Here is a 17,192-nt window from a genome sequence, read left to right on the forward strand (position 1 = left end):
ACCAACTAGTTACTGTCAGAGTGAGGTCTAGCCAACACCAACTAGTTACTGCAGAGTGAGGGCTATCCAACACCAACTAGTTACTGCAGAGTGAGGTCTAGCCAACACCAACTAGTTACTGCAGAGTGAGGTCTAGCCAACACCAACTAGTTACTGCAGAGTGAGGTCTAGTCAACACCAACTAGTTACTGCAGAGTGAGGTCTAGTCAACACCAACTAGTTACTGCAGAGTGAGGTCTAGCCAACACCAACTAGTTACTGCAGAGTGAGGTCTAGTCAACACCAACTAGTTACTGTCAGAGTGAGGTCTAGCCAACACCAACTAGTTACTGCAGAGTGAGGGCTATCCAACACCAACTAGTTACTGCAGAGTGAGGTCTAGCCAACACCAACTAGTTACTGCAGAGTGAGGTCTAGCCAACACCAACTAGTTACTGCAGAGTGAGGTCTAGCCAACACCAACTAGTTACTGCAGAGTGAGGGCTATCCAACACCAACTAGTTACTGCAGAGTGAGGTCTAGCCAACACCAACTAGTTACTGCAGAGTGAGGTCTAGTCAACACCAACTAGTTACTGCAGAGTGAGGTCTAGCCAACACCAACTAGTTACTGCAGAGTGAGGTCTAGCCAACACCAACTAGTTACTGCAGAGTGAGGTCTAGCCAACACCAACTAGTTACTGCAGAGTGAGGTCTAGCCAACACCAACTAGTTACTGCAGAGTGAGGTCTAGTCAACACCAACTAGTTACTGCAGAGTGAGGTCTAGCCAACACCAACTAGTTACTGCAGAGTGAGGTCTAGCCAACACCAACTAGTTACTGCAGAGTGAGGTCTAGCCAACACCAACTCGGGATTCCTGGATCGCTGCCCTCCACAATTTCCTATCCAACATCAGGTTCCTGAGCTCTGCAGTGTTGTCAGCCAAGCTGTCACACCGCAGCACGTCTACATAGGTGGTACGCTTCTCTCCCCTCCTGGCTTTGCCCTGGGTTGGCTCCCGTAGGGTCAAGTTCTGGGTGCCTGACGCAGTGCCCTGCCAGCCTCATCCCGCGGCGGCGGGTTATTGGAAGTGTGTGAGGTGTAAAGAGCGTTAAGACTGCTTCACCGGTACCTACTGTATACACACCTCCTACAGTATATGACGTTCTGCCTCAGTTACTGCAAACACATTTATTTTTCTCCTTTCTGTCACCTCTCAGCTCTTCCTGTGTGACTAATTGTGACTAGGCCACACCTGTCCTGGCCTGCCGCACAGCTCTACTAAAGAGCTCTACTAAAGAGCACAAAGGTCTTCAAAGTTTCATACGCTTTGCCCAACATTTAGGTTTTTCAGAAGGTTAGGATTTAGATTGTTTTTAAAAACAAAAGTCAGCCTCAGGTCTAAATGGATTAACCACATTCTGGACGGGAACCCCTTTTGGTGTTTTAAGCATTATGTCATACTTTAGCTATTGAAAAATAGCAGAATGGAACCGCGAGAGAGGAACCGGGCCGCCCCCCCCTGTGAGCGTTCGTGGGGGTCTGGATGTTTCCGGGACCATCCGCGCTACCCCCACATGGTAACTGTCATTTCTCAACCGTTTCGGACGCATGCGGGGCAGCTCGTCAGAACCGGGCTGGCACCCTGGCCGTGTTCCTGTGGGTGTGATTTATTTTTATTTTTTTACTGCCTTGGCTCAGTGTTTGTTGTGGACAGTGTCTTGCCGGCTGATGTACAGTAGCTGGTCCTTAGTGTCGTGCTGTCCACGAAGCATCCCTCTGAGAGCGTTTAATTTATGTGTGCTGTGTGACTGTCAGTCTGAGCCCCGGCTGTAAATTAACCATATGGCCAGCCTGGCCCAGCCAACACCGGCATCTCCCAGCTCTCCACCCAGCAACCAGGCCTTAGCTGCACGCACGCACGCACGCACGCACGCACGCACGTGCACAGAACAGGGGCTGTGTCATTTCTCTGGAGGATAAACACACACACAGATATTGTCAGGGGCAATATATAATGTTTCTTGAGTAGAGGTACTACATTTAAATGATTTATTTACAATAATGAAAGATAATCAATCTGGATGTTTTACATTACTCGTTTATAAACCGTTATGGAATTGTTGTTGCTGACCCAGCCTAAAAATGTCTATCCTGTTATCCATGTGTACACTCTCAGAGTTACAGACCCATAAGGGTCCATTTGGTTCCAAACTATCATTTAGCTGGGGACCCCCTGGAACTCCATCAAGGACCCCTGGGGGTCCCCGGACTCCACTTAGAGAATCACTGAACTAGGCTATACTACATTTTATGTTCATATCCTATTCGCATCACTTACATATTTAACAGTAAAAGGAACAAACTGCAATGATTGGAGGTTATGTTGTCTAATAAGCCAGACTCAAATCACGCTGTCGTGTGGCTGGCAGGCATTTTTTTTTGCCAACGGCTGATTCGGTCTGGCTTTAGCCTGCAGGCTAATGTTGTATAAGATGCCTACGTTTGCCAAGCATTTTAAACGGTTTTATCAGTCAACTACAGTTTGTGTGATGACAATTGACAATTATCTTTTGACAATTATCTTTTGACTGTTCCTGCCCAAATGACAGTTGGTCAGCCAAAGAGCCAATCAGCAAGCCAGCTGGTAGAGTAGACACACTAACAACAAGGCACTTACAGTACCAGAAATAACCATCCTTTGTTTCCTATTAGAAACGTCAGCAGAACCATCTCCAAAATAAATGTTGCTTTTCAGGTTGTCGACAGACAGAATCCCGCTGTACCTGACTGAGTGCATCGGCACATGATGTACTGTACTGTACTGTACTGTACGTGTACTCCACAGTGGCACCACATGGGGTTGATATAACGTTGTGTGCTGCTGGCTGTGCTGTGGCGCACTCGATAGCAGCGACTGATTGATGGAAACATGATCAGCAGGGGCGCCCGGCCGGGTGCAAGTGGCTCCCTATTGATTGCACATTCTCCCCCGGTGTCACGCTCCTGGGGAAGGCACAATGGCAGTCGATGCAATGCAGGCACGAAGCCAGAATCTCAGGAGATTTTCAATGATTATTGAAGCCTAAAATGATGGACAACGCACATTCAGAGAGTTGCGTTATTTTAGTGCTTTTTATTTTAGTGCTTTTTTTAGGACGTGTTTTACGTGTTAGGTCATTTTATGTGGACATTTTATGTGGTGTTTTATGTTTGGCAAGTATTTAAGATTGAGAGCGTTTGAATCATCTGGAAAGCTATAAAGCTATAAACTTCTGCAGTTATACCTGCCAGGCTAGAACTGCCGAAGACAAGGTATGATGTTTTCACTCCCGAGAGTCTGTGGATAAGAAGAGCATAATCCTACAGCTGTGACTCACTCAAACACTACTTAACATACATAGAGTATATCACACAGAAGACAATAGTACACCACCCGACCCTTTGTACCAACCTGTCACATGCTGTCCAAACACAGACATCATGATGACTCATTCTCCCAGCTTTCAAGGCTATAGAGCACCAAGGGCGCAAATCCACGGGTTCATGTACTTTTTATTTGCATTGTAATCCCCATAGGGGGATCTTAGATCGTCTCGTATAAGAACAGTTTGAAAAATAAACAAATCATCCTGAGAGAAAACTCTATTGTTACTGCTACTGAATTAGTTACATTTTCGCTAGAAACTGACTATCATATATGAGTGACTGACTGTCGCAAACGATACAGAGACACCTCCCTGACAACTGACATATATTATTATTAAATTGTTTTTATTGGTTTTCTTACACACAACAAGACATAGCAACATACACATATACACCACTAGACTACACATAAGCACACAATACATTAAGAACACCTTGGGAAAAATAAGTAAATCAAAAAGACTGAAATACAGGACCAAAACAGACACACAATAACATAAAATAAAAATATAAAGGTAATAAGGTTATATCATATTGCATTACATTACAATGTTCTCAAACAGATCGTCACCTGCCATACAAGAATAATTTAACTATTAGACAGCTGTCCTACACCTGAACATCCTCAGCCGGGAATTTTTGTTTAAAATAGTCCAAAAATGGCTGCCAGACCTTATAGAATTTCTGGGCGGAGGCCCTGGTGGAATATTTGAGCTTCTCGAGTTTTAGGTGTGCCATCACATCTCCGACCCAGCGTCGATGTGATGGGGGAATCTCCCTGACATATATGAGTGACTGACTGTCGCAAACGATACCTCCCTGACAATAACGCCGAGACAGCTTGTTTATTTTTGGACCACAATGCTTATAGTAGACGATATTAAGATCACCCCATGTTATTTTCCATAGATAAATGACTTCTGTGAACCAGGGGAATCGAGGGGATGAGCGAGTGACGCCAGGACTTCGGCGCTCTATACGTTTTGACTCAAAAGTCACTTATAATAAGCAGACATGGCAACAATGGTAAACAGGTTGATATTGGGCTCCCCACCTTCTCTACCCGCCTCAATTTAACACTTTCGTTTTACTTTCTGGGGCTGTGCAATTTAAAAATACCTCAATTTCTATACCAAATACAGTACATATATATGGATATGACTATGGGTAGCAACAGTGAAAACAGCACAGAATAGGTATACAGTGCTCTTATTTTACATTCCACAGACCAGAAGACAGAGCGCTCTGGACACGTTCAGGTGTTTAGACAGATATCTGGTGTTGTGTTTATAGACGGTTGCGTCCCCTCTCAAACGAGCAATTGCCCGGTCGGACAACCTGAAAGAAAACTCGTATTTAGCAAACTTACATTTGTAGGCCATCGATATTGTCCTTTTCTTTTTGCTGAGGTTTGCGTGATCTGCGCAAAAGGACAGTTAACCCATTTTGGGCGGGAACCCCTTTTGGTGTTTTAAACATTATGTTATAATTTAGCTATTGAAAAATAGCAGATCTACAAGCTCATAGCGCGCCACTCGGTGGCGCGCTATGAGCTTGTAGGTCTGAGCTTGTAGGTCTGCTATTTTTGAAAAATCGTGAAAATATTTATTTCAGAAAACTGGATGATTTAGAAGGATTTTTTAAAATGTTGAGGTCAGGCCTAAATGGGTCAAATGATAAGGGACAATATCGGTGGCACCCAACTGTATTTACCTGCCACTGCCAGGGGCGGTGGGCAATCCTTAGTGGGGGCGGCTGTGGCTCAGGAGGTAGAGCAGGTCGTCCAATGATCTGTGGGTCGGAGGTTCGAATCCCGGCTCCTCCTGTCCACATGTCGGAAGTGTCCTTGGGCAAGACACTGAACCCTACATTGCCTTCAATGAGTTGGTCGGTGTGAGCTTGCCGCCATTGGTGTGTGAATGTGGGAAGTGAGGACGCTGGCGTCGACTGTTCGCCGCTTCACCTCCCAATGTATGAATGAATGAACCATTGTAAAGCGCTTTGAGCACTTGGAAAAGCGCTATAAAAATGCAATTCATTATTATTATCATTAGTGTCAACGTCTGTTAGTAAAAGGATTAATACACAGTGTTCTTAGGCAGAAAAGGACGAGGGAGGGTCGTTGGTGGCAGTGTGAGTGCATTTCTGAAAGAATGTAACAATGTTCAACTTGTCAAAGTGCTCTGTTCGCCCAGAAAAGGCACACTGATCTGTACGGTTCCTTCTAAAATGTTGGTAGTTTGTCATAGGGTTTATTTTTTAAAGGAACGTAGTGTGAAGTTCTGACTGTTCTGTGAACGCTACCTTAACCCATTTTGGGTGGGAACCCCTTTTGGTGTTTCAAGCATTCTGTTATACTTTAGCTATTGAAAAATAGCAGATCTACAAGCTCATAGCGCGCCACCGAGTGGCGCGCTATGAACTTGTAGGTCTGCTATTTTTGAAAAATCGTAAAAATGCGGCACAAATATTTGAATAGGTATATATTCTTTCAGAGCGAACGTTTTCTTTATTTCGACGTCAGGCCTAAATGGGTTAAAAGCCAGCCAGTCACATCGTCCTGGGTAATAACCTTTTGTGACAGACAGCAGCACAGATGACAGTGATGGAACAAACACTGTTCCTCTGTTGTCTGTGGAGATTGGTGGCATTGTACACAGACACTGCTGGTCAAAAGGGCTGCAGTTCACTCTGCAGTCTGTTTGGCAGAAAATGAAGCACTGTAGCTAGAAGTAAATTGATACCCCTTTCCTTCTGTTATCTGTTTCTTTCCCTCTTTCTCTCCCTGGCTCTCCCTCTCTATTCTTTATACTTCCAAATGAATTGCGTAGTGGTAAAAAAATCCTCTTTAACCTTTTTAAAAACCTGCTAAAGCTTCATTTGGATTTACACTATAGGTATCAGAACTAACCTTCTATACATAGATACTGTTTCACAACTGTTCAAGATAAACCGTTGAGATTACTTTTAAACGCAGGCTTTGATTGGGTATTATCCCTAGGATTAGGACATACAGTAGCTTGGGGGGGGTAGAAAAAAAATGTGGTAGTGATATACTATGGAAGCAAAAGAGAATTGGGTCAGAGATGTGCTGGCAGTTACGTTTCAACATTATGTAATATGTGACGGCATTTTATCCTGCATAAGCGCTATCCATCTATTCCAGGGAAGGGAACATTGCTATGCTAGAGGAAAACATTTGAACCCTAAACTGAAGAAGTATCATACAGTACTAGTCCAAGTATTTGCTTATGTTATGTAATATGTCACGGCATTTTATCCTGCATAAGCGCTATCCATCTATTCCAGGGAAGGGAACATTGCTATGCTAGAGGAAAACATTTGAACCCTATACTGAAGAAGTATCATACAGTACTAGTCCAAGTATTTGCTTATGTTATGGTATATGTCAGATACAGGGACATGCAGAGTGTTGGAGAGGCAGGGGCTGAAAAGAGGGCACTTTTGGACAAAAATAGCGAAAAGAGCAGATCTACAAGCTCACAACGCGTCGCGCCGAGACCTTGTAGATCAGCTATTTTCGGGGCGCAACCCAGCACTCTTCAGCTAGTGGAGATGCAGTGTGTACGACATGGATTTCTAAACAAATTTGTTCAACGCAAAATGCTGTGTTCAAGTTTAGGAGACTGAATGCTGCCTTCCGGTATGGCATGGAAAGGAAGGGCACGTGCATTTCTTTAACCATAGTAAATGCTGCATTCGTGGTCTGGAAAGGGCACTTTTTCAGACGAGTAAAAGGGCAGGGGCTGAAGCCCCCTTTGATGTCTATGTTTGCAGGTCCCTGGTCAGACATACATCACAGTAGGTGAGAGGAGCTACAGTGTGCTTACCGTCTTTCATGTTTTTACCAGCTGCGATCTACAAGCTCATACGAGCTTGTAGATCTGCTATTTTTGGAAAATCGTGTACATGTGGCACAAATCTTTGAATATATATTCTTTCAGAGTGAACGTTTTCAACTCAAATCGATGCTTCTGGGAGGGGGGGGGGGGTCCCTGGAACAACATGTTTTCAGATGGGGGTCGGCGGCCAATTACATATTTTTTTAGGGGGTCCTTGACTTGAAAATGTTTTGAGAACGACTGACATGGAAACATAGGGTTTTTCAGAAAACTGTCAGGATATAGAAGGCATTTGTAGAATCGTCCTCAGGCCTAAATGGGTTAGAGGAACATAAGGTGCGGTTCCATTAAGCCTTTGCGAAAAAAGGAAGCGTATGTTCATTAAGTCGAAAAAAGAAAAGTGAATTGTCCGTGTTTCCATTAAACTGATAAAATGTGCATATGAAATAAGTTCATTAAATATGCAGTAGTTGGCACTGTTTTGCCAGTAAAGTGAGGCTCATGTAAAGTAGTCCTATAATCCATGTTCACACCATTGATTTAGGGATTGATGCGCTTTGTGCATGCTCTCAGTTTAACGGACAGGACCCCATATAGCCTACTGCGCTGTAATCTGATCCCTGGTCAGCGGCTGACCGACTGTCAGCAAGTCTACAGCAAGCCAGCGGGCATCTGCTGCTTTCACAGTATTGATGACACCTACAGTCAAAGAACGTACAAAGAACGATTTGTTTGTCTTAATATATTCGGGGCACATGTAGCCTATATCATATGTCGCGGGACTCGATTGGAGCATACTGGTCGTTTATACTGTAAATTGATTGATTGCAGCTGCAAACAGTTGTGAATAACTTGTTTCATCGGCTATATAGCCTATAGCCTACATGTTTAGGTTGCTTATCTTATGCAATGAATATAAATATATAAGAATAGATGAAGCATATGCATGGATCGAAATCGAATAGCCTGCAGGGACCCAGGCAGCTAGGTTATATAAAAGTTTAGTCTACTACAGTGTGTGTGTGTGTGTGTGTGTGTGTGTGTGTGTGTGTGTGTGTGTGTGTGTGTGTGTGTGTGTGTGTGTGTGTGTGTGTGTGTGTGTGTGTGTGTGTGTGTGTGTGTGTGTGTGTGTGTGTGTGTGTGTGTGTGTGTGTGTGTGTTGCATCCATACAGTAGCAATCCAGATATCAAAATGATCGGAGCGCCCCGATCAACTCGGGAGGATTCAGACTTCATATGGGATCTTTGAACACACTACACAATTATTAATCGGTCGGGTAGTAGTACATTGGGACCTTATATGTATCCACAACATCACTCCCTCTCCCTCTCTAGCCACCCTCCCATGCACCGTTCACTCCACTGCCTCCCCATCGTTTTCTTATTTTATTTTCCAACTGTTCAAAAGCGATATAATGCGAGTTCAATGCTTTCTAATTAAAAACCTTTTCCGCAAGTGTTTCCATACACTATTTGCGTATTTCCCTTTTTTCGAAAAAGCCTAAATCCGCAACCTCCAAGCGAAAAAGTGTGTTTGCGAAAAATGCAGACTTATTCGCATTTTGATGTGTTTCCATTCAGGAGATTTTGCGCGAGAGCCTTAATGCGCAAAAAAGCTAGCCTGGCTAATAAGCCAGACTAATATCACACAACACTGTCGCGGTATATCAGTCTGGGCTGGCTCCACTTGGATTTCATTTCCCGGGGAACATTTTCTCTTCGACGCAATTGGTCAGAGCTACTGTCAGTCAAAGGTCTCAAGCATTGAACGTCACTGTACCAAAGCCCGCCTATATTGCATACCGTGTCCCGATTGGTCCGACCTGTTCTCTGCTGTAGGAAAGAGGCGTGCTACTGAGCCTCGCCAGACCGTAATCCGCTGGTAGGCAACTTTTTTTTGCCAACGGCTGATTCGGTCTGGTTTATTAACCAGGCTACAAAAAAGCGGCTTCATGGAAACGCACCTATAGAAACTAGTAAAAACTCTTTGACACCAATGTGAAGGGTGCAGGCCCGGTACCACCCTGTATACCTGGAGGGTGCAGGCCCGGTACCACCCTGTAGACCTGGAGGGTGCAGGCCCGGTACCACCCTGTATACCTGGAGGGTGCAGGCCCGGTACCACCCTGTATACCTGGAGGGTGCAGGCCCGGTACCACCCTGTATACCTGGAGGGTGCAGGCCCGGTACCACCCTGTATACCTGAAGGGTGCAGGCCCGGTACCACCCTGTATACCTGAAGGGTGCAGGCCCGGTACCACCCTGTATACCTGCAGGCCCGGTACCACCCTGTATACCTGGAGGGTGCAGGCCCGGTACCACCCTGTATACCTGGAGGGTGCAGGCCCGGTACCACCCTGTATACCTGAAGGGTGCAGGCCCGGTACCACCCTGTATACCTGGAGGGTGCAGGCCCGGTACCACCCTGTATACCTGGAGGGTGCAGGCCCGGTACCACCCTGTATACCTGAAGGGTGCAGGCCCGGTACCACCCTGTATACCTGGAGGGTGCAGGCCCGGTACCACCCTGTATACCTGGAGGCATGACATGGGGATTACGTTGGTAAGGCACACTTATGTCGCTGGATTACTCATTACCCATTGTATTGACAGACACAGGATCTAAACATGTTAATTACTATGAGTGTATTTGGCCAGATGCTTATCTGCTTATTCAAGTGCATCAATTGGCACATGGTTTGGTATTCATTGTACACAACAACTCTTCGTCACAGCAGACACTCTGGCTGTGTTTCGCTGGAGTAGAATGACGTCTCTGTTGGTAGTCACGCTATCGGTCAACCTCATGATGCCACTGTGTGTTGCCTCTATATGACAGTAATGACACCATGTGATCGCTGACCTCATGATGCCACTGTGTGTTGCCTCTATATGACAGTAATGACACCATGTGATCGCTGACCTCATGTAATAGATAGATACACCGTGTATCAGTTGTGTTAGTTTTTTAAAATTCATGTCAGATTTGGTCATTTATTTATATATTTGTTTGTTTCTAGTGAACGTGTCTGTCTGTCTGTCTGTCTGTCTGTCTGTCTGTCTGTCTGTCTGTCTGTCTGTCTGTCTGTCTGTCTGTCTGTCTGTCTGTCTGTCTGTCTGTCTGTCTGTCTGTCTGTCTGTCTGTCTGTCTGTCTGTCTGTCTGTCTGTCTGTCTGTCTGTCTGTCTGTCTGTCTGTCTGTCTGTCTGTCTGTGTGTGTGTGTGTGTGTGTGTGTGTGTGTGTGTGTGTGTGTGTGTGGTGTAATACATTATGTAGTGTCGCGTAGCCAGACAATGAGAGATCTCTGCCTACAGACACTGTACATACCATACTGCATTTCTGGTCTGGTGACATCTAAAACTGGGTGGAAACAAAGCACAGACAGTGGGACGGTCCTTCACATGCAGGGATGGCACCAGGATTAGTGTAAAGTAAAGAAGCGGTGGGTGTACCGTGAGTTTGTTAAGCCCGTCTTTCGTCAGAAGTATCAGTAGGCAGAGATCGTCTGGCCTATGTGAGAGTGTGTGTGTGTGCACGTGTGTACACTGTATGTGCATTGTCAATGTCACTCATTTTAGTCGCTCAATGTGCTGAGCTTACGACACCAAAACAAACACATAACCACGGACGCCCCAAATGAAAGGCGACGAGCCGTGCCGCTCCACCACTATGCACACCTGTTAGCTCGCCTTGTTTTGAATTATTGTTGGAAGGAGATTAACGTCCACAAATATACAGTATGGTGTTTGGTTTCTGCAGGATAGTAAATAACCCATTTTGACCTGAGATCAGATTCTAAAAATGTCTTCTACATCCTGACAGTTTTCTGAAAAAGCTATGTTTCTGTGTCAGTCGTTCTTCGATTTTTCAAAATTAGCAGACCTACAAGCTCGTAGCGCGCCACTCGGTGGCGCGCTATGAGCTTGTAGATCTGCTATTTTTCAATAGCTAAAGCATAACATAATGCTAACACCAAAAGGGGTTCCCGCCCAAAATGGGATAATAGACTCACACAAGTCAGCAAAACGTGAACTGACAGTAGAATCTGCTGTGTTAACGGGCTGTTACTGAGCCGGAAACAAGGACAGATTGGCTTCTGTTCTGTTAACAGTGTCAGCATAACATGATCATTTCATTGTAGTTTTGTGAAAAATAGTTGTTGCTGATAGGTTGATTTGTATTGTCTTGTTTGTTTGTCGTTATGTTCCATCACGGATAGAACCACGTTTCTTTTATAAAAATCTGTAAAAAAAAAATTGTATTGAAATAAATCTTATCAAAATGATCAAATCGTAGTGAAATGGGAGATTATGCATTGAATCCATTTCCTAAAGAATCATAACCGTAACAACGATGCCCAAATTTGAAGGAACTACAAGCGCAATCTCTCTTTGGACCAAAAGTCCAATAACCACTTAAACTGTATAGTACATAGAATAGCAAAAATAGCCGATCTACAAGCTTCCAAAGATGCAGCAGGAGCGAGGTGAAAAGATGTGTAGATCTGCAATTGTTTTACCAAATACTCAAATCTTTGCCTATGGTAGCCACTGCCGCAGCCACATGAGCATACATTTCTGCATGTTCACCTCCTAAACTATCTAGCCAGAATTATGATGTCAGGGTGATTCAGTCCTGGTAACATTTGTGACCGGGTCTGGCAAATAGGCCCTCATCTCGACCAGAGTAATTTTTCAGTTTTTTACAGATTATTAAAGTACAGAATGTAAGCTTTCATTCAATGAAATTGGAAAATATTTGAAGGAGATATGACCATTTTAAAATGATTGGGCCGTTTTACCCAAAGCTGAGAAAATCCCCTTTGAATGTTCACAACATTTCAACACCTAGAGCTGGCTAGCCTACTTTGACTTATAAATGTATACATTTAATTTGCCCAAATCAATAATCTGTTGGAATGAAAACCTTCTTCAACATTCAAGCTGTGTTAATATGAAAACAAAACGAAAATCACAATTTTTTTTAGATTTTCTGCCTTTTCATTATAGGCGAGATGAGGACCATTTTGCTAGACCTGGTCACATTTTTGCATGTTCACCTAAACTATCTAGCCAGAATTATGATGTCAGGGTGATTCGGTCCCGGTAACATTTTTTCCCTGCTGGCTGTCATGTTTCCAAAGGAAGGTCTGTCAGTCTAACCTGGACAGTAATACAGGGATTAATATTCAGACACAGCTAGCTAGATTATGGTGATGTGATCATATAAAGACAGATTAATTGAGCCAGCCAGGTTAAAGTGCTCCCACATTACCGAGGAGGCCATGTAGATGTTTGCTTTTCATTAGCCAAGGAACAATGACAGGTCTGCAATGCAATAAACTGTGAAATTATAACCCACCAATGCATAAACTGTGAAATTACACCCCCCCCCCCCCCCCCCCCCCCGTGTTCTCATTTCATCGTCCTTGTCTCTCCATGCTCTCTTTCCTTGATCTCCGTTGCACACACGTGCGCGTTCCGTCCACACACATCATTAATCAGATGTAATCATCAGGTACTGTAAGGCGGCTGCCGATGGTTTAAAAGAGCATAATCTCAGTGGCTTCAAATCTCTGGGGTGGATCATGCCAAGGGAGACGGGAAGCTCAGTGGGCACTGTTAATATGCCCAGCGCTGTGTCGTGGATCCGTCCCGATCACACAGGGAATCAATCTGATAATGCACAAGCCAGCACGTACAGTAGTCCCATGTCTGGTTTATAATTGAGCAGTTGAGACGAATAACAGTCTAGTCTTTTTAAGGTAGTTGAGTTGCATTGGTGTGGTCTACCTTAAAAAAACGTTTTATCCTAAAGCAACCCTTTGGTGTGGTTTGGGCTCCACACTAATTATCCATAATGTATAAATTATGGATAAGGGTTCAGGACACATACAGTAGGCCTTTTCCAGGAGGGGTCAGAATAAATTATGGACTTAGACTGTTATTCGTCTCAACTGCTCAATGTGTTGTGCACCCTGTCATGTAATGAAAATAGCAGATCTACAAGCTGCAACGTACTGTATATTGTGAGCTTCTAGATGGGCTGTTTATAAATCACTAGTGTTGAGACAGAGACGCACCACTTGTGATGGACATCTGCCCTTACGGTGAATGGGTTCAGCTTAATTGTTTTCCTCACGTTTTGTGTGGTAATTGTCTGAGGTGAGCAGTCTGTGATCGATCAAAGCATCAGGTCTTTTCACAAAGGTTTCAGCTGAGATTTGTGAAATTCTAAGCCCATTCAGAACTAGCCTGGCTAATAAGCCAGACCGAATCAGCCGTTGGCAATTCAGAACGGGAACCCCTTTTGGTGTTTTATTTTTTAGCTGTTGACAAATAGCAGATCTACGAGCTTATATATCTGCTATTTTTGAAAAAGCGTAAAAATGTGGTGCAAATCTTTGAATATATATTCTTTCAGAGTGAACATTTTTAACTCAAATCTTTGCTTCTGGGGGGGGGGGGGGGGGTGGTCTGTGGCCAAATACAGATAATTCTGCGGGTCCTTGGCATGAAAAAGGTTGAGCACCACTGACATAGAAACAGGATTTAGAAGCCATATTTTTAGAATCGGCATCAGGTCTAAATGCAAATGGGTTAACAACTTCATGAAATGGCTTTTTTTTTAGCTAAGTGAAAACGGAGGCATGTGTTGTCCCGTCCCCTCGGGGTATGGGATCGGCCTGTCAGCACAGCTGTTCCACTCAGACACAGAGGCAATGCCGCTGAGCCAGGCTCGTTTGTTGCCTGTTTTTCACCTCAAATGTTCTCAGATACATAATGTTCCCAGACAGTATGCACTGTCTGGCCGTCATCTTGAATTAGAGACTACTGGAAGAGCTAACAGTGTCTATAATTAGAAACACCTGCGTTTGGAGGAACATACACAGATGAATGAAATCATTCATGATTCATATAATAATTATTATTTAATTTGTATTATTTTTATAGACTTTTCCTTGTGTGTAAACAAACATAAAAAGAAAAGACTAGGACATTACATACAAAGACAAGAGATAAGGGGAGGTATGAATGTCTCTCTACTCTACTCTCTCCCTTATTTAAGGGCTTGCAGATGTTATCACGCTGTAGGTTTGTGTTCACTCTCCGACTCCATGGCTGAGAACCTCATTCACGCATTTTGGACTACTGCAATGGAGTCCTGTTTGGGTTCCCAAGCTACTAGCCAGTACCTGGATAGCCTTGGTCCCAGCCTTACTGGTACCTGGATAGCCTTGGTCCCAGCCTCACTGGTACCTGGATAGCCTTGGTCCCAGCCTCACTGGTACCTGGATAGCCTTGGTCCCAGCCTCACTGGTACCTGGATATCCTTGGTCCCAGCCTTACTGGTACCTGGATAGCCTTGGTCCCAGCCTTACTGGTACCTGGATAGCCTTGGTCCCAGCCTCACTGGTACCTGGATAGCCTTGATCCCAGCCTTACTGGTACCTGGATAGCCTTGGTCCCAGCATTACTGGTACCTGGATAGCCTTGGTCCCAGCATTGCTGGTACCTGGATAGCCTTGGTCCCAACCTCACTGGTACCTGGATAGCCTTGGTCCCAGTATTACTGGTACCTGGATAGCCTTGGTCCCAGTATTACTGGTACCTGGATAGCCTTGGTCCCAGTATTACTGGTACCTGGATAGCCTTGGTCCCAGTATTACTGGTACCTGGATAGCCTTGGTCCCAGTATTACTGGTACCTGGATAGCCTTGGTCCCAGTATTACTGGTACCTGGATAGCCTTGGTCCCAGCCTCACTGGTACCTGGATAGGTTCCAGTATGTCCACAATTCAGCTGCCAGAGTTCTCACCCTCACCAACCCTTGGCAGCACGTCACCCTGGCCGGCCCAATGACCTGTCTGTTACAACCTCCTCCTTCTCAGAAATGTCGCAACGCCCCGGCTCTCAGGCCTCCTCCATAAACGTACTCTAAATGGTGCATTTAGTCTGTCACAGAACCTGCGGTCCACAGACTTGGACCTCCTCTCTATTCTCCAAACACGCAAGCAAACCTTGAGGGACAGAGCCTTCAGTGTGGCAGCCAACCTCAACCCCTCCCCCCTCCCCCGCCCCCTGTCGAACTCTCTCACTGAAACTTTTGTCACACGGTTTACTGTGGAAACGTTTTTTACACGGTTTGGATATATGCTGCTTCGACAGGTTACTTAATAACTCATTGAAATTCTGGTCTGTTTTCTCTCCTGTGTAAACAAGTAAGACGCGTGAATGCGGGAAGCGAACGCAGCTGTTGTGGCAGTCTGACACACATATAGACATACACACACAGAGCTTTTTTTTCCTCTTAATTTCTTTTTTTCTTTATTATTTTTTTTTCTTTTTAATTTATTTAATTTATTTATTTTTTTAAGGTTTTTTTTGTGTGCGTGCGATGCACGTGTGTGTGTGTGTTTTTGTGTGTGATACAGCTGCGCCCTCTGGTGGCGGGCGGGTGGTGTTACAGCGTGACACACAGACAGACACACAGACAGACAGACATGATCTGCTGGGTCTCATAGTAAATGCTCACTGCGTTCGCAATCACTGCGTTCGCAATGAGCTGATATGTCTTGATTTCTGGTTGAATTGAAGTCTTGGTAAAACGTTGACGACTGTTTGTTGGTCTGTGTGTCTCCTCATGGAGATGCTGGTTGGTTACAGGGCTGGATGATGGTCTGTGTGTCTCCTCATGGAGATGCTGGTTGGTTACAGGGCTGGATGATGGTCTGTGTGTCTCCTCATGGAGATGCTGGTTGGTTACAGGGCTGGATATCTGCTGACAGACTGTTGAGGGTATACAGTATGTACTGTACATTCCTCAGCATGATTCGGCAGTAGAGATCGTTGTGGTCAGTAGGCAGGCATGTATACTGTATATTTATGGAGTAAGACCTGAGACGTGAAGGCGTATGTATGGACACTCTGAACAGGAGAGAAGATGTGGGAAAACTGGAGCTCTCTCCTTCAAGAAGTAGCAGTTAAAAGCACTCCGAAGGTCGGCAATGTTCTGCAACTGTTTACCCCAAAGCTCCTGCCAGATTCACGTTGGGTCCCACAGGATCCTAATCGCAGTGCAGGGGTCTATTTTAAACCTTTGCTACTCGAACTCTGCCCTTCTGTGACCCCTCCGTTCTAATCTGCTTGTCTTTTTGGTTGTAAGCAGCTCATAGTATTGTCTATCCTCTCCATCAGTGGCTCATGCGGCTGTAATGTAACCTATAAGAAATCCTCATTAGTACTTTCTCCTCTCTGGATTAACTAATCAGTCGTATTGTTTTCGTAGGACCTGTTATCTGTCTGGGATAAAACTCCCAGGTTGGGGCCCGATGTGCGTGTGTGTGCGTGTGCGTGCGTGCGTGCGTGCGCGCGTCAGTGGTGGTCCTCACAAGCAATAAATGTGTGTTTCGTGCTTGCGGCTAGGGTTTGTTTGAGGGTTTGTTTGTCGGACCAATAGTATGTCTAAACTCTAAACTAAAACCTGTCCTGTACCCACCCTTTCTGGCCAGCTTACCGTAGATTGGGCAATTCTGTCCCACCATCCAACCCTGTTCAACAGAACAGGCCTGGTAACAGAGAGGGGGCTCTCTGTTACCAGGCCTGTTCTGTTCCCAGTGTTGTCACCTTGTGTCCTCCGTTGCATTTGGGTTGAACTAACTTCTGTTATTTTCTCTTTTCTTTTCTTTCTCTTTTTCTTTTTCCCTCCGATTGTGTCGTCCTGTGTGGTTCTTCTGCTGCCTCTACCACCACCACCACCACCAACCTCGCTGCACCAACATCTACCTCTGCCAACGTATGATCGACTATACCACCTGGATATCCCCTCCTTTCGCATCAAACCACTCTCTCCCCCTCCCCTCTGTGTGTGTGTGTGTGTGCGTGTGCGTGTGTGTCCATCCTTCCACTCCTCTAGCACCA

This window comes from Electrona antarctica, assembly GCF_951216825.1.
Source record: "Electrona antarctica genome assembly, chromosome: 23".
Taxonomy (NCBI): domain Eukaryota; kingdom Metazoa; phylum Chordata; class Actinopteri; order Myctophiformes; family Myctophidae; genus Electrona; species Electrona antarctica.